The following is a 24,508-nucleotide window of genomic DNA, read 5'->3' as shown; positions in this document are numbered from 1 at the left end:
TGGAGAAGAAAGTTATCATCAATGCATTCCAGGAACCTCCTGGATCACTTATGCCCTGCTGTGTTGTCCCTCCCAAAAGGTATCAGGGTTGTTGAAGTCCTCCATGAGGACCAGGGCTTGTGAACTGAGGCTGCTCCTAGCTGTCTATAGAGGGCCTCATCCACTCGGTCTCACTGATCGTGTGGCCTGTAGCAGACCCCCACTGCAATGTCACCTGTCCCTGCCTTCCCTTTTACCCTGACCCCTAGGCTCTTGGTTGGCTCCTCATACATCTGGTATGTATGAAGGCAGAGCTCTGTGCACTCCATCTGGTCATGGACATAGAGGGTGTTATCCCCTCCCCGTCTCCCCTGCCTGTCCTTCCTGAAGAGCCTGTATCCTTCCATTCTAACACTCCAGTCATAGGAGACATCCCATCAAGTCTCTGTGATGCCAATCAGATCATAGCCCTGCAGGCGTGTACACATCTCTAACTCCTCTTGTTTATTCCCCATGCCACGTGTGTTTGCATAGAAGCCTTTAAGTTGGACCCCCAAGGAAGCTGACTTACTGGCTGGAGTGGCTGCTGTTCCTTTGTGCTGCAGTCCAGGCCCTCTCCTGTTGAGCTGTTAGTTAACATATTTACAGTTTGCACAATAAGCCTTGATTTAAACAGCATGAAAATCTTGGGCAAATAAAATAGAAAAAATATTAGCTACGTTAGTTACAAGAAAGTAATACATTGTGAACTATGCTGATTAAATGTACAGATGATATACATATCTCTCAATCAAAATCAGAAATGAAGTAGAAGTTGGAAAAAGAAGGCTCTCCATTTTATAGAAGGAAGTTAAGCATGCTTACGGCAGATTATGGCATGGTATGGCAATTCATTTACACAGTGGCTTGGTTAACACAATACAGTCTGAACTCTTTTGAATACAGAACTGTTATGTGCATAAATCAGATTTGCGTGAGTAACTGTCCTCCCCTATCCAGTTGCCTATCTGTACGTATGGCTGATTTTTTTTTTTTTTGGATCATTTTAGTACACTTTCCCACCATTTACCACTTGTAAAATAATTACACAGTTCATTTCTACATTCCAAAACTACAGGTCACTATAGTGTCTGAGTATGTATCATATGACTTAAAAAACTCAGACATGTGTAATATTTTCTACAGCTACCACAATCAAATAATCTTCCAGATTCTGCTTTTAAGTATCAAAAATTAATAAAATATTAATTCAACTTCAGTTTTCAATGCATATTGAAATGCTGCCAATAATTACATTGCTTTGTGAGAGCATTCAGAACGGAAATTACTATTGCAGATTTGTTTGAAAAATAAACCCTGAGCCAAAAGCTGCAGACTTCATTACACAAGTCTATGGAAGTGTGGGTTTTTTTTTCCTCCCCATTTCCTAGGGGTTCTCACTGCGCAGATCCTCAGCACATTTTTAACACAAGACTATATTAATCCATTTTTGTCTTATTTCTCCATGACAAAAGTAACCTGTGTTATGTAGAGATAACATGGCAATCTAGCATGCAAGGTATGTAGAAAGCAGGAAGGTACCACACATACAGCAAATAAACCAGATGCTAACTTAGCAAAAATTCTAATGCCAATTGTATGTGCTTTTACAGCAAAACACCACTGCATACTTTTTTCATATGTTTCATTTTGTCTTGTGTATTCTGTGTTAAAACAGCCCTCTACAGGCTTCACTTCAAGGCTATAAGGAAATGTCAAGAACTGGAAAAGAGACACTGTGCAACCTATTCAAGAATAATGGGGCAAGAACCAAGTAGTCAGTCTAGAAAGAAATGGCTTTGAGTGGACAGCTACAGATTCTTAAATCCCTTTCAATAGTTTCTTGTTTCTTGTTTGTTTTTTTTTTTTTTTAAATATATATTAATTTTCCATTAGGGAGTTCATACAGGGGGCCTACAGGAAAGCTGAGGAGGGACACTTTATCTGGGAGTGTAGTGGTAGGACATGAGGTAAGGGTTTTAAACTGGAAGAGGGCAGATTTAGATTAGATATAAATCTTTACTCCGAGGGTGGAGAGACACTGGAACAGGTTGCCCAGAGAAGCTGCAGATGCCCCATCCCTGGAGGTGTTCAAGGCCAGGCTGGATGGGGCTTTGCGTAACCTCGTCTAGTGGGAGGTGTCCCTGCCCAAGGCAGGGGTTTGGAACTAGATGATCTTTAAGGTCCCTTCCGGCTCGAACCAGTCTACGATTCTAGGATAACTTAGAGCTGGATCAAATAATAAAGAGTGAGAGAACCTGATGAGACTGAAGAAGTTAAGCTGGTATCATTCTTACTGCGTATTATATGTATTGTTGTAATACATAGATGTTACACAATTCTAAATTTTAATCCAGCAACAATTTCTCTTTTTAGATGTGAAGGGTAAGTGGGTTTTCACATTTTTGACTGAGAATTGAAGGTTGTCCCATTATGACATCTAAGGTATGTGAAGTTCTGAAGAAAATCCAAAAGAAATTCTGCAATGTGACTTTGGAAAAGTAATCAAATGGCTATCTAATCACTAAAGTTTTTTCTATAAATTAGGAATGAAGTGTTAAATTAGAAAAAAATTAAAAAATAGTGTATTTTCAGTATAGAATTTTTTTTTTTATTTCAGGATAGTTTCAGTTCTGAGCATATTGCAAAATTTTTTGTCTGTGCTCCCCCCTTCTAGTGAATTTGTGCTTCTCAGGCACTACCTGTAAATAACAAACTACAGATTGCTCTTGTGGTCCTATGCAGCACACACATACTTAAGGTAGTCTTCACCTTGTTACTTCTATGTGTGTTACCACAGTGTAAATGCGACAGCACACCTAAATTACTTTTGCATAGGTACTCTTCGAATTCTCTTACCCATCAGCATCAGGGGCAGAGAGTTATGTTTCGGTTTGCTTTCCTGCCATGATCAAGGGAAGCAAATAATATAAAATACTGAAGGTTACACAGTTTGACTTATTCTAGTCCACAGAAAAAGGAAAAGGATGATCTACATGCCTCAGCATGGAGGTGTTTCTCCTTGTTCCTGTGGTCTTTCTGCTGAATTCCACTGATTTTGATTTCTGAATGATTTTAGTACACACACACCCGCCCCCAAGTTTAAAATGTGAACATTTGTATAGCATTATCTTTGGTGTCAAATGTCAGGGAAACTAGTATTATATTACACACTGGGCTGTGCTCCATACATATACACATTTCACTAGATAAAACAATATCCCCTCTACTATGTAGAAAATTGCAAAAATTCCCTCTTTCTATAAATGAAACCTGAATTTTGCAATGACAAATCCAGAATGAGATTACAAGAATTTATTTGTTCAAGAGTTTTTTAAGCCAATTAAATAAAAGACAGGTGTTCAGATATTTTCATGAATCTCGGAGAGATCCTCTGAGAAACAATTCACGCTCTGAGTTTATGAGGAAAGATGGTAAATACATTTTGTCTGCCCAGCAAATTCAACAGAAAGTGTACAGTGGCCATCTGAAGTAAATGCCCTGTCCAGATTCCCCAAGCTGCTGAGCAGTGTGCTCAGAAGTGACAATACTGAGTTCTGCCACTTCCTTAGAGTATTTTGCTTCTTACTCCTTCTTCCTTGTTTTAGTATTTTCAACCTTGTCCAGAATTATTCAGACACTAGGTTACATAGATCGGGATCCTTAAATATTTTCACAGGACTAGAAGGAGAAAGAGAAGTCAGTTTTGCTGATAAGAAATCATGTTTCAGATGCCAGAGAAGATTAGAACATGATGAAGAATGCTGGAATGGAAAATTAATTTAGTGGTATTATGGTAGTTTTGAAGAAAAGGTTAGGAAAAAAGAACATTACATTCAAAAATAAAGCCTTCCTTTCACAAGTTGCGTAACTTTATGTAGAGTTTTATGCCTTGTCCTACTTTTGGCTTCATGTATAAAATACAAATTGATTTTGACTCGTATGTAGTTTTTAGGATTAGTGGAATTTTTTCTGCTCCCAGTCTCCGTTACTTTCCAGTAGAATACTAAGAAAATTAGACTCATCACTGTTGCCAGTTTGACAATTTTAACCAGGAAACATTTCTTGCCTGTGAGCTCTAATTTCAGCAAATTGCATTTTATATTTTTTGCTGCCATGCTGCATTTCTTTATGGAAGCCTACTTTGCCTGCCCTTAAAAATCACCCCTAAAAATTACAATTGGGAATGAACTGACAGAAATACACGTCTTGCTTTAAATGCTGTGCTTTGAATAATGTGCAGGGCTGTTGGTGAACTGGTCGCCACAATACTTTTAGTTATTGAGGGTGTCGGGGTTCTTTTTGAGTGTTTTACAAAATCCGAATGTCAAGACGTTTTTCAGAAAATAAGTAATAGGTTAATCAACTTGAAAAAGAATATTTGTTGCTATATTTAGAAAAATAAATAGCTATGTTGTTTTTGAAAAGCATGTTATTTTGTTTATATTTGCTTGCTTTCTGCGCATGGTCCGGACATCTGTGAAGGTCCAGAAGTCATTTGGGTGTTTTACACAAATCTTTACATAGAGTTTTACATACTGTCATAGACTCTGGCTCATAGGTTTCCTGATTAGGAATTCAGAAGGGTACTGGGAACTCTGTGCTCTCAGCCCGGGCCTTAGTGACAGAATCAGGCCACCAGCCAAATCATTTTTACCTAGAACTTCAGCAAATGTGTATATTAACTAGCTCTTCCTGGTATTGAAATGCAGCACTTCCTAACACAAACAACTTATTATTGTCATCTGCCAGAAAAAAAGGAAAAAAAACCCCAACAAAAAAAACAAAACCAAAATCCTAACAATAGCAGCAGCAGCTGGAAAGGTAGCTAAAAATATATGTTTAACAGTGTATAAATAATCATCCTGCACACACAGACCGTGCTGACAGTGATGCTGACAAAACTGTGCCCCTGATAGTTAACAGTTTGAGAAGAAATATCATATATCTGAAGTTTTGGAGTTGAGAATCTTTTTTAGAAGTATTGAAGTTTCTTTGAATGTTAATGCACAATACTCTGAACTGATTTTGATCATTCAGTTTTAGTGTAATGCAAATAGTAAGCTATTGTGCTTCTTAACGTAAATTGTGGACATAAGATAGGCTATTGTGTTTCAGAGCAAAGATTTGTCTAGTTCTGCTTGGATAATGCTTGCCTTGATAAGAATAAGGACAAAACAAATACATATAATGTTATTCTTCAGCTATTTTAAAGTCGAGTGATTTCCTGACAGTAAGGTGGTTTGTCTACTTATAAACCTCGAGGAATTTCGTTTCTATTCCAGTTTCCCTTTAAGTACACATAAGCTTTCTGTATCCTCAGTGCCCCTTGGTAAGGAATTCCAGAAGTCTGCCCTTACCTGTGAGAAGAATGACCACCTTTCATCCATGTAGAGCAAGGATCCCACCAGGTTCGTCTGATAACTTCTGAGTCTTCTGGAGGATGAGGCTGCGAATGTCTACCCACGTCTATCAGACTCCATGCCATTCACAATTTTGTGAGTGCAATCTCTTTTTTTTTTCCTACAACTATTTAATCACTCCTTTTACAAAACCTGTTTTATACCTTTTAAGGTCCTTTTTGTTCTTCTCTGGACCTTTTTTAGTTCTGATAAATGTTTTTTGAGATGATGCATATAGTGTTCAAGGTGTGGGCAAACACATGGCATTTTGTTTTGTTCTCTGTCTTTTTTATAATCGTTCATAATATTTTCTTTTGAGTATTGCATTAATACTTTTATGGGATGATCTAGCATACAGCCCAGTTTTACTCCTGAATTTCAATGATCTACTTAGAAACAATAATTTTATGTGTGCAGCTGCAATTTTTATTTTTTTATATGCACCACTTCATGTTTATCTGCACTGCATTTCATCTGTCACTTAGGTGTCCAGTCACTGAGTATTTCTATGGATTTCTTCACAGACCGCCTTCCTTCTTACTACCCCGAATAACTTGGTGTCATCAGCAAACTGTCATTTTGCAACTCATCTCTTTTTTCAAATTTTTTGGGAATACGGTGAATAGCAAAGTGCTTGTGGCACTTCCCTTCAGTGTTAGGAAATAACCATTTATTCCCAACTTCTGTTTCCTACCTCTAAGTGAGTCCATTATCATGGTATTTTTTTAGTCATTATCTTGTTTTATTTTTGTCTTTTGTCATCTTTTTGTGAAAGTGAGCCTACACAGTGTATTGTAATGCATTGAAGAGCTATCTAAGCAGTTCTAATTTCCTCCGTGGAGAGGTTCATACTGGGTTTAAGTTTTACAATGTTAAAAATATTAGCATTCATCAGTATTAAGATTTTTTCTCTTGTCATACAGCCCAATCGCTCTTCATACCTGAAGCTTTCTTTTTGCTGTTTGTTTTTTTTTTGCTGTGAATCTTAAACATGACCACAATAAAAGTGGTGGGAAATCCTGATACTAGCTTTTGCTTTCTCCAGTTTTAAATTTCATCTAGTTTGTGATTCTTTAATTCCCGTTTCAGCTCCCTGCTGTCCATTTCTACAACCTCCCATTCTCTCAGCAGCCCAGAATTCTGGTATAGATCATCTGTCGGATTGAAACTCACTCCCACCTCTATATTTGCCCGTCATTTGCTGAATGAGGCTGGGTTTGCTTGGCTGGAGTGGTAAAAGCAGGGCAAGGACATCTTGTTTTACAGCCTCTTGACCTTACCTATACATATTTGCAAAACCAGAAAAGTACAGAAGGAAAGCAGCCTCTGTCTTTGTAAATTACTGTACAGGATATGAATCTCCAGATAATTCTTTGTTCCACACCTTTTTTTTAACACATCCTTGCCACCAGCCTCACTGTCCATGTCTCCTTCTCAACCCAGTCACTTTTATTTTCACAACACCTTTCTCCCGTTTACTTTCCACTCTGCATTTCTATTATTTGAAACTCTTAAACTTTTGATAAATTAAGCTAACACACCCAGCTTCCCCAAAGCCACTTTGCTGACTTCACTTCTATTTTTTTACTTTTCTTTTGTTTGCGTTTATAGATGTCAGCACCTCTGCAGCACAGTCTGGTTTTTGGCACACTTTTGCATAGTTACTTTTGCTCTATGCAAGATGGGTGCTGAAGGACTTCCCCATTACCAAGGCTAATATAAAAAGTTATTATGTATGACCAAGTTGGCTGACATATTAGTTGTCTGGGGAGTTAGAAAGGAAAAAGCCAATTTAAAGTTATATTAAAGAGAAAATTAATTTTAAGATTCCAGAATGGATTAAAAGTAAAGACTGGAAAATTAATTTACTTGGATTAGAAGTAGTTGTTGGGAAAAAGAGTTATTTCTGAGAGGAAACCTTTGTTTACTCTTGACTAATGAGGTTCAGCCTTCATTAAAACTTCATTATGCTTAGTTTTTAAACAGCGATTAGAAATTCCTGGCTAAAAGAAAAACATACAAGGCCAGCAAATATCAAGGAATACCTGGAAAGGCACTAAGTTCCTATCCCATCCACGCACCGAAGTCAGAGCTGACAACTAGATTCTGCTCAGACAAGAGCCACTTGAAATTAGTGACAACATGGAGACATCACCCTCTGACAGTGTTCCTTTTGCAAGAAAAAGATGGGAAATTTGGTCCATGAGTGAGTAGAGAATCCTTATGAACATAGACTGTGATATGATCTCTCTGCAAAATACGCTGCTTAGGAGATTATGATAATTTCTTGCAGCCTTGTCAAAACATGACAAAAAGACTGAAAGAACCTCCAGGATGGACCTCTAAAATGGGCTGCTGAATTTGGTGAGATCAGGCACTCAGCATTTCTTTGATGAAGCGTTCTGAAGATGTCACTGAAAGTCTAACCCATAACTTCATAGTATGTGGAATCAAACAAGTGTGAAAGTATTTGTTACTAGTGATCTGCATGGAAAAGAGAGTTTGTTCCTGTCAATGAGCAACAGTGAGGCAAAGTGAAATGCATCTCTCACTTGAGGGGGAAACTATTGGGAAAAAGTTGCTAATGAATAATTTTTATAAGCTAAAGACATTTTAGAAGATGGAATAACAGGGCTTTGTGGAAAAAAAAAGTTTAAAGATTTCTAATGGATTAAATCACTTGATATTTATACATCAAGGTTTTAACATGTATATATACACGTTTATATTGATCCTGCATATACCCTTCTGTGCCATGCCTGAGTATACTAACACAGGATAAGCGTACACACCATTCTACCTCTTTCATTATGAAACATGGTAACTTGACAGCAAACCCCACATTTACTGCTATGAAAGAATATGAAAGAAGGAAGAAAAACAGGCTTCTCCCCCCGCTTCAGCAAAATCTTTGGCTCACTTGCTACAGGTAGAATTCACCACTCGTAAAACCAGACTCCAGCTGTTGGTCCAGTGCATGCCTGCCCCAAAACCTTGAACTGAATCTTCCAGCTCTGGGTTCGTGTCTGTGATACCCCACTCATCTCAACACAACTACATGTCTGCAGTTAAGCAGATAACAGCCACAAGTAATCTTGGAGTGGCCGTGAGGATAATGCAGCTAAGTCTAAAGTAGACACCTAAGCTTTAGATACCACTGGTTATAAAGTGAGTTTGGACAGCTGGAGTGTATGTAGAAATGTACATCATGTCACTGCACAACCAATCCCACCCAAAATACTTGTTTCTTTAGACCAAGATAACTTTTTACTCTTCTGCCACACCTAAAAGGAATTTTCTTAGTGTGTGATTGTAGTGTTGAAGACATCGAGGTTAATAATGAACATCGACTGTAGTTGACTGTATGTACCTAACTCCACTTCTTTTCATTAAGAAATGTTATAATATTTTGACAATATACAGTGCCATATTTAGCCCAGTCTTCCTACATTAGATAATCTATTGAGGATGGAAAAACTGAGCAGAAAATGTCACAGGCTTGGCAAGGCGACACCTAGTGCTGTCCTGAGCTGCCCGATTTCTCTATTCCTGTATGAAAGACAAGTGGAGGATTCCTCCATGAAACAAGTCAGTGGGAATGTATGGGCGCAAGAGTGAATTAAGCCTCCTCTTCCTCTCCAGTTTGGTGCTTACATAAATGACTCAAGGCTGCAGATGAGCTGAATATTTGCACTACCATGTCCCTGGAGTAGATCTAAACCTGGAATAAGAGTTTAACTCTCACTTCATTATTATTACCTTATCCAAGGTATTTTAAAAGCATTTTTCTCCCCCCCAAAAAGAGTTTTTTCTCCTGCTCTGTGTTTGTCTCCACGGAAGTATTTTCCCTTGAAAGAGTAATATATACAACATGACAAAGTTTCTTTGGTCCCTTTCTGTTGTTTTTTTTTTCCTAAACATATCAGTGTTGATAGTGAGGCTTAGCAATGAACACAAGTCCTTTTATTTATTTTCTGGGATTAACTCACCCTAAAGATAGAAGTTTGCCCTAAATGAACACTCAATGCTATTAACTAACAATTATGACTTGCCAAAATTTGAAGATCTTGAAGATACTCAGGGCTCAAGATACAATATAAAATCTATACTTTGGCAGTAGTCATTTAAAAACAATGAGCCCTACACCATATACCCCAAAGTGTGTCACATGTTGCTACTGCAAACCCCAAGCAAAATGAAGTAGCTAGAGCAAAACAATTCCCAGAAACAGGCTGACATCTTGATAATGGTGATACCCAAAGGGGAACGTGAAAACGAGGTATATTATTCGTTTTCTGAAAGGAAAAAAAAAATAAAAAAGAAAACAAAAACAGACTAAGAAGGCACGATGAGTATTGAGAAGTAAGCCATGTTGTGATGAAGCACCTAAAAGACTGTGGCAAACAACGGAATATTGAAAAAGCTAATTCAAAGAGGTACTTACTTCGCAATTTTTTTCCTTTGAAAATTGAAGACTTGTAGGGCAAATACGATTTAAAGCGTTCTGCTGCTCACATATAGTCTTCCCTTGTGGCATCTGTTAACAACGAATTGTTGCAATTACAACTCCACCCATTATTAGAATAGAAATTTGTACTAACTGTTTTTCAGCCAGAACAAGGCTTTCCAATGACAGAAGAAACAATTGAATGCAACCTTTAATGGGACAGTATTTCCTCTCAGAACACCATGGGATATGAGGTCTCCCTCTGTAGCTTTCTGTTAATTGCACACAAAAGACTGCAGGAGATGGTATTTGTTTAAAATTGTTGCTGGCATTGCAATAAGAGATGCCACTCCTAATTAAACTGGAACATGTTGTAATTCTGCATGGGAAAGTGGTGATCCTGGAACATTTTGGGGTGACGAATGCTAGCAGTAAGAAGACACAGCATGGGCAACAAACACATGAAAGAATTCTAATTCATATCAAATAGACTTCCAAGAATACATTTTCTGAAGTAGCTACAATTTTCGTTAACTTGAGTTAAAAACTCAAGTTAAAAATTCAATGTTTGACCTTGCATTTAAGCAGACATGAATATTCTTGGCTATATTCAGCTTTGGTGAAACAACCTAGATTTCATAAGAAATCCATATTGGGAGTGATTTGTGTCCTTTAGCCATCTGTGAATCATTGTCAACATCTACACTTGTAAAACCACCAATCCAGTACTGCTATTTTAAGGAAAATTTACATGTTCACCAGCCTTCAGCATAAGAACAGAAGGTTCTTTAGTGTCTAATATTAAATCAAAGGGCAAAATTCAGAATTGAGGTAGATTGAATGCAGTCTCATAATTAAAGCAACAAATTAAATTTCACATCTAAATGTTTTCTTTTGGAAATTAAGGGGAAAAAAAAGAAGAAAGAACACAAAATTTCTTCTTCAGTCAACACGATTATGCTCATATCTTTTTTTCAGAATATGTATTCCTTCATCCAAATAAGAGAAATTACTCTCCTCCTCCTGAAAACCTTAGCAGGTCAGAGGCTGCCCTTGTAGATTAGTAGATTACTTAACTATATAAAGTGTAGTATAAAGGAAAGATAAATATAGACCTTCTTACATTAAATTTCTTCACCACATCAGTGGAATATTTTGTTTCTCACCAGAGCTCAGAAACGAGCCTCCAAATTTCTTGAAGGTCTGGTCAAATTCAGAACAACATTACTCTGTCATCAAAAACTTTCATGATTTCTTAAAACAGGCAGGACAATATGATTGACAATACAGAAGGATACAGATGAAAAATTGCATAAGAAGAGCTGTTCAGGTGTAAGAGAAAACAATTCCCATTTTGCTATAGAGGGAAAATAGTTCAGATGTATCATCTTGGGATGTCTCCTGTTCCAGGAACTCATTTAGCTGCTAGATTTAGTAATTGCACAACAAACTTCAATCTAAGCTTTCCACATGGAACTCAGTCTTTCCTTTACAGTTTCTCTGTTCCAGATATTATTTCCCTCTTGCCACCTGGTGTAAGCTCTTCAGAAGAAGTTTAGTGTGCTCCTGGGTTTTAATCTGTTTGATTTCTATGAAGTCACATTTTCAATAAATTAAAAAATCTCAATTAACATAATCCAAGATGCCATTCCATAATATATTTCAACAATCCACTTCAAGGATTAGGAAAAGCAAATGAACTGCTGAACTTGGATTAACTTTAAAAAAAAAAAATCGCTATTTTCTCTGTCATTTGCAAATGGTGGTCATCTGTTTCACCACTTTTGATACTAACACCACTTTAATTAAAAAAAAAAAAGAGAAATGCTCCATTAAACGTTGTGACAACTGCTTGTGCATTTTTCCTTACTGTGTGTGCAACTCTTTTAAAATGTTAATCATGAAACAGTATTAATTCAGGCTAAGTTTTTGGCAATGCATGCTTTGAAGTAGGTTTTAAATCTTGTAGGTTTTCCCCATTCCCTACCCACCCCACCAGCGGCCAATATTTTGTATTGTGCCAGCATGAAGTCAGGGCAAAATGTGCCTCATTAACTATTTCACCTTAATAAATAACAAATATATTTCAATAATGTTCCACTTAGAATTGCAGATTTTCTGCCTCCTGACTTTCCAGCCCCTGTTATGTGACAGTGACCTGAGTTCAGGCCTGTGGATTCTTGTCTATCGCTTCACCCAGCTGCCATCCCTCCCAGTTGCTGAAAATGGGGACCGCACACCACACAATTAACAGACTTGTTTCAGGCACTGCGCAAAAACAAGTCACACTAAGAAGACCCGGTACAGGAATTTTACCATGTAACAGGCCTGTTTTGTAAAAAAATAAAAACAGAGCTTCCGGCTGTGGTACTTTGTGGCTCTTGGACTACAGTGGCAAAACACAAGAATCCCCATAGCTTGGACAATTTAGTATTATGTAGTACAATCTAACTAACAGTAATAAAAAATAGCAACCAATACAAATGTATGTGCATGTATGTAATTAATACCTCTGCCAGTTTCACAAGAGTTGCAACGTGCAATTTCAGGTTATAAGAACAAAATTTCCCTATGGACAAAGACACATTTACTCACAATCTAACAATTTATAAAATAAATGTTGCTACAGGATTGTCTCCTAGAAGACTTGTCACTAGCACACCTAAAACACAATCCTGTCTCTTTTGAAAATACAGTGCCCACGTTATAGTTTCTGTGGCAAAATGCAGCTGCTATTTAAATTATCTTGATTTGAAAGTTCTCTTCAAAACAGCTTCTGTATTCCTTAAGAGCTTATGTACATTTCCTTAATAAATAAATATATGTCACCAGGAAACAACTTGCCTCCTGAGACAAATCATCATGTTTTTAAGAGAGCTTAGAGATAGAGAAATGAAGGGGCAGAGTTGAATCATCACATATTAACAGCAGACACAATAAAAATTGTGCAAACACAAGGCTGGTTAAAATGTACTCTTTGGAGCTTTGCAGAATATATTATGGTCTGCAGCATAATGGCTTCTGCTTTAGGTATTTCACAGTTCAGCACAATATATTTCACTGAGGCAGGAAAATGCTAACAATGGACACGTATATACCAAATTAATTTCTCAAGGGACAAGCCTTCAGCCCAGACTACTCAGGCATCGTTCCTTCTAGACTTCAGCTAATTAATGTAGTGCAATTTAAGAAAAGGTGGTAGGGATCATATCGATAAGTGTCAATAGTGTACATTCAAAACATCTATTATTTCTCCTCTGTGTCCTTGGAGTCCTGAAAAAAAAAACCACCCAGCAATCACTTATAGTTAATTGCTAAGCAGAAGACAATTAAAAAAAAAAATCACAACAAACCCTCTTCTCTTTTGTTGCTATTTTATCTGTATTCCCTTCCCCCACTCTCAATCTACCAAAAGCGTATAGAGATCCAGGAAATACTCTTTTTAATCTATTAATTGAAACACTGTTTCTTCAGGAGTTGGATCATCATCTAATCCATTTGGATGTTCAAGAATTGTTATTTTTAAGTAGGTTTTTTTGTGTCCGTTTGTAGGATGCTGTCAAAAGTCTGGCTTGCACTGAGCATCCTTCATTCTCACTGGTTTCAATGTAGAAAGCATTACTAAATTAGGACACCCAGGAACATTAAAACACATAGGTGCTCTAAATATTCTATAAACTCACATCCTATAAAAAAAGAAACTTTACTGAGACCTAGCATCTAGATTTGTTTTTTCCAAGGTTAAAGAGTCTCCTTTTGTCCTTTACTGTGGAGACTTGTAATACTTTTTGTTTAATTAAGTGACAGAATAAATTGACCAAGGCGATCAGGAAGTGTTTTGATCCAGACTATTGGAATGGAAACTATACTCAGCTTTCCCAGTAACTTATAAGCCAGCATCCTTCTCCATTAGATCTGACAACTACAATTTACTCTGGACCTCCTGATGCAGCTTGTCACTACCAACAGGCCAGTATGTACATGGCCAGGGGTTACAACATACTGATTCATTAGGCTACAACCATGAATCTGCCACTTCAGAGAAAAGGCCCATCCATCTCTCTACATTTAGCTGTCATTCCTACCATGAATGTAATGCTATTACGGAGACAGCCAAGTCCATTGCTCATGCCAGATGTTGTTAGGAATTCAATCCATCCTATCTGTGAACACTAGTCCCTTCAAACAACAAGATGTTGAGTGAATTACATATTGAGTGGTGAGGTTTTTTGGCATTTAATTATCCAGCTGAAAGGAACATGCTTAATTGTTACTGCAGTTACTGGTTAGCGACTAAATAGAGGAATTTTATGAAGCGATGGTAGAGCATCGGCAGCTGAATAAACGTTTCACAGCACTGCAATGGCTATGACAAAAAATCTTTATGTCTTTACTGAACACAAATGCCTCTCTTGTTGGGTAAAATGAACAGGTTTTATTTTTGTTTTTAAGTAAGAAAACAAGTCATTATTTCAATAAGGCAAATTCATGTTGCTCAACCTCCTGCTAACCAGTTTTGGCCCTTCAAGCAGGAATGCTGCCAGGGTGTACAGGGGTAGGAGGATAGTGCCAGTTATTTATACATTCTCAGATATTCATGCCCTGGTAGCCAGGGAAACGTCTGCTGGGACTGCTGCATTCAGCAGAAGGGGTACGTAATCCTCTTGGAGATGAGAAGTCCAGAGACATAGGACACCACCACGTCATCTCTCCTTACGTCTGCAAGGCAGCAGAACCCAAGACCATCACTTCACATACCACATCGAAGCAGCACTCTGAAACCAAAAGGGAGTTAAACCTCATCCTTTCATTAGGCTGATTAAAACTGTCCACATTACAGAAATGGTCTGTACTTGGCTTCTGTACTTGGCTCAAGCTGAAGAAAGAAATATTATGAATATACATGATATTTTCAGACTAGCTAATAATGCTCTGCATGAATGTTCTATCTTGTAATATGCCCATCTACATTTCAGTAATAAAGCCTTGAGGAAATTGAATCAGGGCTTGAGACTTTATTAATTTACTTATGTAAAGCTTCATTCTTATTTATGAACATAAGAAAGCACAATAAGCAGCTGAAAAGGTAACAATTTCTTCCCCTAGATTTTATCTGGGAAATAAGACACACTCAGTATGACAGAAACAGAATTTTCTAAGAGTGAACGTGGACACTGCCTTTGGGATTTTTTTTTTTTTTTTTATTTTTTATTTTATCTGGCTTAATGATATGGTCTGGAATCTAGGAAATAATCATCTCATTCATTCACTAACAAGTAAGCGATTCTTGGTTCATTTACCAACTTTACTTTGTTTCCAGATAGAAATAAATTATTTGTGATCTTTATATTTCTTTGATGAGGCCAGTTTGGCTAACGCTGTTGAAATGATCATATTTAAAGGAGAAAAACAAGTGTCTGGACTGACTATCACTGGAGGTTTTTTTGAAAGTTGTTAGACTAAATTTAGTGATAATTTAGCATAGTTTGTCAGAGCTTAGAATGAAGAGGACTGAGCAGCTTGTGTGAGATTTTTTTTTGCAGTTACAGATAGAATTACAAGGACAATGTCTGATAACTTGATCTAGTCTAGGGGAATGTTTTTTTCTGCTCTTGCTCTTTATTTGGTGAGACTAGTGGCCTTCAGAGATGAAGGATCCCAATTAGCAGCAATAAATGGCTCCACTAGATTGGCACTCTTGCACATTAAGACCTAGACTTAAATCATTTTACAGATTCCAATGGATGTCACTCACACCAGCACAGGGAATGCTGTTCTTTCTTCTACCTTATCACTTCTTGCAGAATCTTTATACAAACAAGAGCATTGCAGTCAGCTGCATCTGCTACTCTTGTAATCCTGCTCTCCTAATTCTTTCCATTTTAAAGCTACATCAATGATCAGTTGGAATTGGCCACATCTAGGGGCTCTGGTTGTTAGATGTCAGTTCACTCCAGCTTGGTAAATACTAAAACACTTGACAACGGACTCACATGTCCCCTGCTAAGTATTAAGAGTTAATCTGTTGACAGCCTGATACCTGACAAAAGAGTGGGAACAGGTATTAATATAGTTAACTATTTAGGGTTAATAATCCATTTATACAGTGCCTTCTGCAAGAGCTGATCTTGCAAGCTGGAAAGCAAAACCTTCTTTTGCTTTAATGAGTTGTAGACCCACCAGGTGCTGAGCCAGGACAGCTATGTACTCTACACAATACAGCCTGCAGTGCTAATCTTTATTTATTTGGTTTTAAAAACCCATAATAAGCATCACAGAACCTTAAAACCGTTTAAGTACCTTATATAAACACAGCACCTTAGACAAGTGTATATAAGCATCTCCATGGGTTCCTCAGTGTACGAAGTACAGCAGCAACATCCAGTATGATCTAACCTGCAATTTGGCTTCACTGAGGCTCACATACAAACATTTGCACATGTGATATTTAAGGAAAGGACAGAGTCACAGTAGGACAGTGTTTCAGCTCGCAGGCAAAAAATATGAGGGAAATGAAAGAACCGAAAAAGCATATTTACACTCACATCCCCTGTGAATCAATCTACAAGTTTTCAGATTTCTGTTCCACTCATTATTATCCAGTCATTAAATCTGGCTGGAACTTAATGTGCAATGTTATGTTACTTATTGCTTTGTAATGCAGGCAATTGATACAGTAACTTTTGCGATTTTCCCTTTTTCACCATGCTTTGCCAGCTTTAGTGGTTATATTTATTAAATGTATTTAATTTTTTTCTATTTAATTATCATCTGCAGTTGATTTAGGTGAAATGGGAATTGTAAGACCATGGGAGATTTTTTTTGGCCACCACATGCAAGGTCATGGAAATAAAGGTTAATAGACCCTGCTGAGTTCCTCAGTATCCGGTCTCTTGGATTCAGGTCTTGAAATAATGATATATTGTTGACACAGACATTTGGGCATTGATTCACAAACCTCAATTATTATGGAACATTTGATTTCCAGTCTTCCAGTCATATGTGCTGATATGGGCTAGTTGTTTCTCTGCAAACAACTAGAGATACATTTTTGTCAACTGAAAATTTAGCTCATATTATCCATTTAGTCTTTGCCTTTAATTCCCGCAATTACTGTATCTTAATTGCAGAGTATATGGTGTGGCAGTCTGATAATGCTCTGAATATCTTTTTTTCTTTCACCTGGGAAAAGGAGAACTGTCTCTGTAAAGGACAGCATAGAATCCTATAATAACAACGAAGAAGCTATTCTACATTAATAAGTATTTCAATAGTAGCTAAAATCACACTGTGTAGCCTACTGCAGTTCAGGGAAGTTTAAAATTATTGGGTGTTTGTAAGACAAGATGCCTTTAAGAAACCGAGCTTCTCACTATTATGGTTAAGAGAATATTATTGACCCAACGTTCTGGACACTTACCATTCTACTCAAAGTTTGCTTGGGATGTCCATGGGAAAAACTATTCTGCATTTTCCAGGCTGAAAGAGGGACAGCTTTAGTTTGTATTATCTAAATGCAACTCCTTTCCTTTCATTATAGAGCAATGTAAATGCCTCACAGAGCTCTTTTCTGTTTGCATGCGTTTTACTTTATTACATTTTGAAGCCTTAGTTACGGACTAGGTATTGCATACCTAAGAAGTACCATTAATAGGTGATTCCTAGTTGTAAAACGTATAGTTATTCCTAGTTGTAAAATGTATAGTTGAAGAATTAGCAGTGTTACATTTATTTTGAATACCAGTATCGTCTCATGGTTTTCAATACGTACTTCCTTCTCCTCAGTTCTTATTATACAGTATGAATATTAGAAACAGAGCATTATTGAACATTTCTTCAATTTTGTGTTCTTAGTAGCTCTCTTTCAAGTGTTTAACTTTTGCCTAAGATCTATTTTCTGTCTTGTACCATATGAGGCAATCTGCTAGCAATGCACAAACAAATTAGACATAAATAATTCTTGCAATAAGCAGAAATCTAATCAGGTCACTTCAGTTTAATATGGCAAACACTGCCAAAAATGTCCCAAAAGCAAACAAACAAAAACTCCTAAAGAAATTGAATCGGAGAGTTATATATGAAAATCAGGTAATAAACCACAGATAGAATCTAAAAATGATTTATGAAAATTATATCACTGAAGGGAGAGGAGATGTCCTGAAGCTGTGGATAGATTTAGGAATGGAAGTCCTATTGTTTTTCATAGGGGTTCAAGTTTCTAAATTTCCTATGTGCTTTAGTTATTCTCCCATCCAATAAATTATTTACAAATTATTCACTCAATTCCAATTAACTACACGTCCCATATATAAGTATAAATTAACTAATGCTAGTGTCATTTGAAACTCGTCTTAAAGGCTTGAGATTTACATTTTAACATAAGACAATTGATGATTAGCAATTCAGGTTTTTGTTGCTGAGGTATTTCCTATAAACTTGGCTAAAAAAAAAAGATTAATATGATCAACACTGAATAGTCCTGGGGTAAATATTAAAGCAAGATTTTTTTAAATGCAACTTCATGTGTTTACTCATTCAGTGGTTCATTTGATTGGAAAAGACCTTTAAGTCCAACTGTTAACCTAACACTGCCAAATTACCACTAAACCATGTCCCTAAGTACCACATCTACTGTCTTTTAGTACCTCCAGGGGTGGTGACTCAGCCACTTCCCTGGGCCACCTGTTCCAATGCTTGACAGCCCTTCTCAGTAAATTATTTGTAAACCTAGCCCTACTACATGTGTTTCAGTGAGTTTCATGAGTTTCAGTGGCTTGTGACTGGTGTTGCAAGTCTGGCTGCAGTTCTTACTTCTGAGAGTGTAGTTGCCATTAGGATGTTCACTGTGCTTAACGTTTGCAGCTTGACAGAAACCGAGGCAGAGACAATGTTTTTACAATTCAGAGTGATGCTGCTTCTTGTCCTCTCGTCAACTGTCCAGTAACCGTAAAGGGATTCCAGACAGGTAACTCCAATTTATATGACTACAGTGACCCTCTGCAATAGTTCAGTTGGATTTCATCCTTTTAATCCAGTTTGATGTTTCTGGCTGCAAAGATATGGTCAGCAATTTATCTCGCTTCATTTTCTGGCTACCAAGAAAAAAGAGTTGACCTTTAATAGTTCTTAAAGATGAGGTAATTGAGAAATTTATCCTGTCATGTCTCCGGTTGATACTAATGAGAAGCACTTTGGCCTATTTCTTAAAACCAGTATGGAAATAGCCCATACTATGCCTGAAAAATAACTAGGGACTTTGCCTGTTGTGGGATGTATCAATGCACAGTCTGTCTGTAGGAACACACAACAACCCTGATCCAGCAGAACCCCAAGTCGCACCCTGGCCTTTGATCATTCAACAGGTTTAGTGAAATGCCCATGCCTTTTCAGGATCAAGTCTGTGGTCTGATACTCTGAGGTGAATGGGAGAATTTAAATTTGCTTTGAAGGGCTATGATTGTGCTTTAAGCACAGTCAGCATCTGTATTATATGTATTGAATAATCTGACAGTTCTTCTCCAAGTACTTGGGACTGAGACTGTAGTTTACTAAAAGAAATCTGTCCCTTCTGACAGCTGCTGGGGTAAATAGCAGTGGGAGGACCTATTTTGTGAAAGACAGGTCCATAATAAATCATTCCTCCTGGTCGTCTATCAGCTGCAACTCTACTCAACTAGTGAAAAAAGCATATTTAATCAAGAATTGAAATTGGGACCTCAAATAACGTCGCAAATGGAATGCATATGTTCAGCAAATCTGCTTTAGCTGTTTAATTTTTGAATATTGGTTTTATTTTTTTTATTGCAAAGTGTAGGGCCTGAGCTTCTAGCTAATAGTTAAAAACTGGTCCGTGCACGAAGACATAAATGAGAAAAATGGGTGATTAACCTCAGACTGATAGTTATGAGCTAACGTGGGAAAACTGGATTTGTATGCTCCATTAATAGTACTACTTGGTGTTAACCATGATGTTAGTTTTTATACTAAGCCACTTGTCACTTCATTAAGGCTGCAGTAGGAATCTAGCTATGGTTTTCCATAGCCTGAGAGCAGTGTGGCAATTAAAAGACGCTTGTGGTGGAAAAGGCCTGTATTTGCTTTTTGCTATAGAGTTCATAGTGGCAAGAAAGTGTTGAAAAAAGAGCAGGAGGGTGGGCGGGTAGCAAGTGAGACTGGGGGCACAAAGGAAAGAAACCTTTCAGAGAATTTGCAAGGAGTGAGAAAATATATTCAAATATATTCAAGGTAGCAGTGGCTAAATGGCTACAGCCCAGATGACAGGACTACAAGTGGTTCCCTTGGAAACATCCTTCTATTCAGAGAAGTAAAAGAGTGTAACTGGCTTTTAGGTCATGCAGACCATATTTCCACTAATACAAAAATACAGCTGAAAAATGTGAAATAATCAATATTATCTAAAAATTAAAAAAAAAATTAAAAATCCCATTTAAATCCCAAAGACTTGCATCATAGGACGCAGGTTTATTCTGCCACCCCGATTTGGTGCTGTATGTCACATAAAATTAGAACATAAAGGCTGTTTTGAGTTAGGGCCTCTTATCTCTTATTTGGATATGTGGGGGTTCAGAATAACACCGTCTGAGAAGCTCTCTCTGTTCCTCTGATCTGTGGATTGTGTCAAATATGTTCTTTTTCTAGCTACCAGCTGCATAGTTTAAATAGTCATAAGAGAGAAATCTAAGATATATATCAGACGACGTGTTTCTGCATTTGGCCCTGTATATATAAAAACCAGGAGGGTTATAACACTTTCTAGAGAAAATTACAAGCTGAGAAAGTAGAAAAATCCTTGCATTTGCTGGGGAAGGGTATGCTTTCAGCAATCTTTCAGCTTTCTCCTCAGGGCTCTATAAATGCACCTCATTTTTGAAGGAAATGTTAATCAGTGAACAGGTCATTTATTGAAAAATAATTCTATCCTGTTCAGTCCAAAATTATTAATAATTAGAATTTTTTCGTGAATAAGATATACTATTTTTTTGTGAATAATCACTGTTATTAACTTAGTTTTGTTGTTTCTTAAATAAAACTTTTATTGTTGTCAGGATGGATTTATAGCTACTGAGAAAACTGAAGAAAAAGAAATTTCCTGGCTTATAGATCATATAAGATCCATCCTCTGGGTCTAGCAGAGGGAGAAGAAGAAGATTTGAATCTCTCATATCCCAGAAGCATAGGATGAGTTTTTCTAGATGGGTTGAGGTACCTGAGGAATAGGCTAAATTAGCCACTATGGAATTCTTTGTGGATGCGTCTGGGTAAATACCTGAATTAGGTCAGGCACCTTCCACATCGCCGCTGGCTGAAATCTTATTCTTCAGCTCCTGTAGTGTCATTGTATTATTTCATTTTGAGTATTTATTCCTCACTGGAGCTATGTAGACCGAAGGACAATTGTTTTCCACTCTATTATGTGACTTTGTTGAATCTACACAGCACTTATTTATACCTGTCTTTCTAATAATTTTTCTCCTCTTCGAATTATCATCAAATTAGACCTCACTTCTACTACCTTTACTGTATGTATTCATAGGCAGGATGTTCACTGAGAACAGAAACCACCTGTGCTTCCTTCAGAGTGCTATGGCTTTGATTTTTTCTTGCCTGAGTACATTGATGTGAGCGATTATTTATCTTAGCTCAGCAAAGCTCTCTCTTGATACAAAATACATCCAGAGCATACTGTAAAGCAGAAGCGAAAATTTCAATTATGGCATCTCTTTCACCAGTTTCTTCCCCCCATCACCACTTGATACCTACTATGTTTCAGATCTAAATTTTTTTTTTTTTCAAAAGCAGTGAATGGTACATGGGTAACAAAATATAACACCAATAAAAACAGTGATAGAATTGCCAGTGTCTTCCATGAAGGCCAAACTTTCATTATTTTGTGGATGTTTATTCAGGCAAATATCCTTCAAAAGCTAAACATGTTTTGAGTTGAACAATATGGTTGATACAAGACACTTTCTACACTTCTTCAGGAAAAAGTGATAGTTTCATTCATGTTTAAAAATGTCAAGACAATGAAAAAGCAGCTCAGAAATGATGAATAAAGGTAAATATCATACCTGAAAGAGAAGAAGGTCACCTGTGGCTGTCCCAGGGTTTGGTGGAGAGCTGAGGCAGAGAGGATTTATGCTAATGTCCCTCTTGCCATAGTCCTGTGATGTCAAGTGTGTGGTGGTCACAATGACCTAAAATTTCCTGGCCCATCTTCTCTGCAGCTACTTGTTCCCAGCCTTCATCGCAGTTTGTGGTCTGCTCAGTTTGCGGTACCACTTTGTGGGCTGAATAAATGATCTGATCCGAGATTGCTTTTTGAGAGACAGAGTACAGGGCAGTAGGGAAGAACGGTAACCAAGGAGAGGAATACTTAAATGTAGCCCTCCTATAAAATGGAAATACATCCTGACACAAAAGCAGCATTCTGTAAATATATGACAAGCTAAAAAAAGGAGAATCACTGGCTAATGAAGTTGCAGAATTGCACAGCTGAATAATGCTCATGGTCTGGAAGGTCCTTCCAGTACTGGCAATGAGAAAGGTCAAATGTGGTGCCATTTAAGGTTAAGATGGCTTCACAGTGAAAAAGAGAAGATTTTCTTACTGTGCCAGTAAAAAGAGAACAGATTTTCTTTTCTCAGACTGTGACTTACTATAAGCATTTGTAGATTCTTGCTGGGTGAAATCTTAAATTCCATCTAAATTAAACATTCATCTACTTGACAGTTTGTGGTGAATAGCAGCTTCTGTTTTCTGTCAGTATGAATTATGCATGTTTGGAAAAAAGCTTCCAAATTTCAATTAGTGAATCTTAATTTTCTTTCTTAGACCAGATGGACTTTGTTAACAAAAGGATTGTATCTATATCTAATGGAACCTCAAATTGTTTTAATCAATTTCAATTGAGATAAATATTTGAAGCATTAAACCTGTCTCCACTATTTTTTTAACAAAGTCGATTCTGGATATCAACAGCACACTGCTCAGTTTATTACTTTTTTATCCAATTAGAAAGCAGAATCCCCATGCACTAATTGGCAAGTACATAAAAGAATCTACATGTTGCTTAAGCAGCAGAGAGGCAAGGAAGTTTAATTAAGTTGTAACAGCCAATTTGTAACTAATTACATTTGGTGTTAGATGGTACTGGTTTACTGGCATAGAGGGGGGAAAGTTCTTGTGCAGCGTATTGCAAGTCCCAAAATAGATAAAACATTTTTCCTATAGTAATGCCATAAGTTTTAATGCTGAATATTTTACAACCTTTTTGAACTCTTTAATGTTTTTGAAACACTACAGTACTGTACATATTGGAGGCTCTAGGTTTCCACCAAATCCCATTGTGTTCAACAGGAATTGTATATTTTTTCTCAGACTATGCATTTTTAATTACACAGTTCAATTACTTCAGCTTGTTCAATATGTTTAGTATGTTCATCTACCTGAATACCTTCAGCAGTTCTCTCTTTTGCTTGTGAAATACTATTTAGCAAATTTATATGAAGTTGTGAGTAATGTAACATGCATACCTAATTTGTTGAAATTTTGTTAAATCACAGAATTTTAATTTGTCTTATTTTCCAGAATTCATCCAGCAGATACTTGCGAAGTTTTTGCAGGTACTTCGCTATCCAGAACTGAGAAGTATTCATTTTGATTGGATATATACTTTTAACCTATAGCTTGACAGTACTTCTTAGATTTACACAGACTAACTCTTAAAATGAGTTTTTAGTGTGAATTTTTAAATTTAGACATTAAAATTCTTCATTCATTTTTTGTCCAGAAATATATTTTGCTGTCATGAACAGGTATGAAAATTAATATTTTCTTGACAATATTTGTATGAGTAAGTATAAACGAATCTATAAACATTTACTGCATTCTTTTGGTTAAGACTGCACAGAGTTTTCACGTCGACTCAAAGAGGTGCACTAATTCTCATGTTCACTAGTGGCCTGAGCAAAATGAGTTTGTGAATTTAATACAGCTCTGTGAGTTTCCATCACGTAGATAAGTCTATGAAGGACAAGAACGTCAAATCAGAGAAATTAAACCTTGAATAATAATGATTACAGACATATCTTCTAAAAGTAGCCACTAAGGAAAATTTTCAGACTTATCGACAGTTTCTGTAACTGTGTTATCTAGTGTCTATAAACTACATGCATGAAATTAAAGAGATTCATTCACAGCTAGTTCCCTTCAGAAAGAGTATGCAACAGCCAAAGAGGGTGTTCCTATGGCCAAGCCTGAGGACTTTTAGGCTCCTGACACTGTTAACAGAGAAAGTTACATTTAGAGGCAATTCAAAGAATTGAAGTGGGAATCCTAATTGCTGCCTAATACAGGTATTCTGAATAGCCCCTTGAAAATATCCACCTTTCTTCACAGAGTATAGGGAGCCTAATCGCTGAGGTCAGGCTCCTAAAGCTAACAGGTGTGATTTCTTCCACCTATTCCTAATAACTACACACTGTGGCAAATACTATAGTGAATAGGCGACAGACAGAAAGCTTTCTCTGACTGCACAGCAGATGTTAGATCATTATTTCTCATCAGGAGAATGGTAAAACCAGAACAAAATACTTTTCTGTAAAATTTGTAAGTCTTC

The 24,508-nt window shown here is 37.0% G+C and overlaps 1 long non-coding RNA gene across 2 annotated transcripts in view; it reads right to left on the bottom strand.

Annotated features, from left to right (window-relative positions):
• Nucleotides 1–22,219, bottom strand: part of LOC134510569 (uncharacterized) — a 62,862-nt gene extending 40,643 nt beyond the window's left edge. For both annotated transcript variants that reach the window (XR_010069660.1, XR_010069661.1), the window contains exons 1-2: nt 21,960–22,219; nt 9,865–9,957 (exon numbers count right to left, since the gene is read on the bottom strand). This is a non-coding gene — a long non-coding RNA (uncharacterized LOC134510569). The remainder of the gene's footprint in view (nt 1–9,864; nt 9,958–21,959) is intronic.
• Between the last annotated feature and the right edge of the window lie 2,289 nt (nt 22,220–24,508).

The sequence above is a fragment of the Chroicocephalus ridibundus genome, chromosome 2 (genome assembly GCF_963924245.1).
Source record: "Chroicocephalus ridibundus chromosome 2, bChrRid1.1, whole genome shotgun sequence".
In the NCBI taxonomy this organism is placed as follows: Eukaryota; Metazoa; Chordata; class Aves; order Charadriiformes; family Laridae; genus Chroicocephalus; species Chroicocephalus ridibundus.
This window is presented reverse-complemented; position numbering and strand designations above follow the sequence as displayed.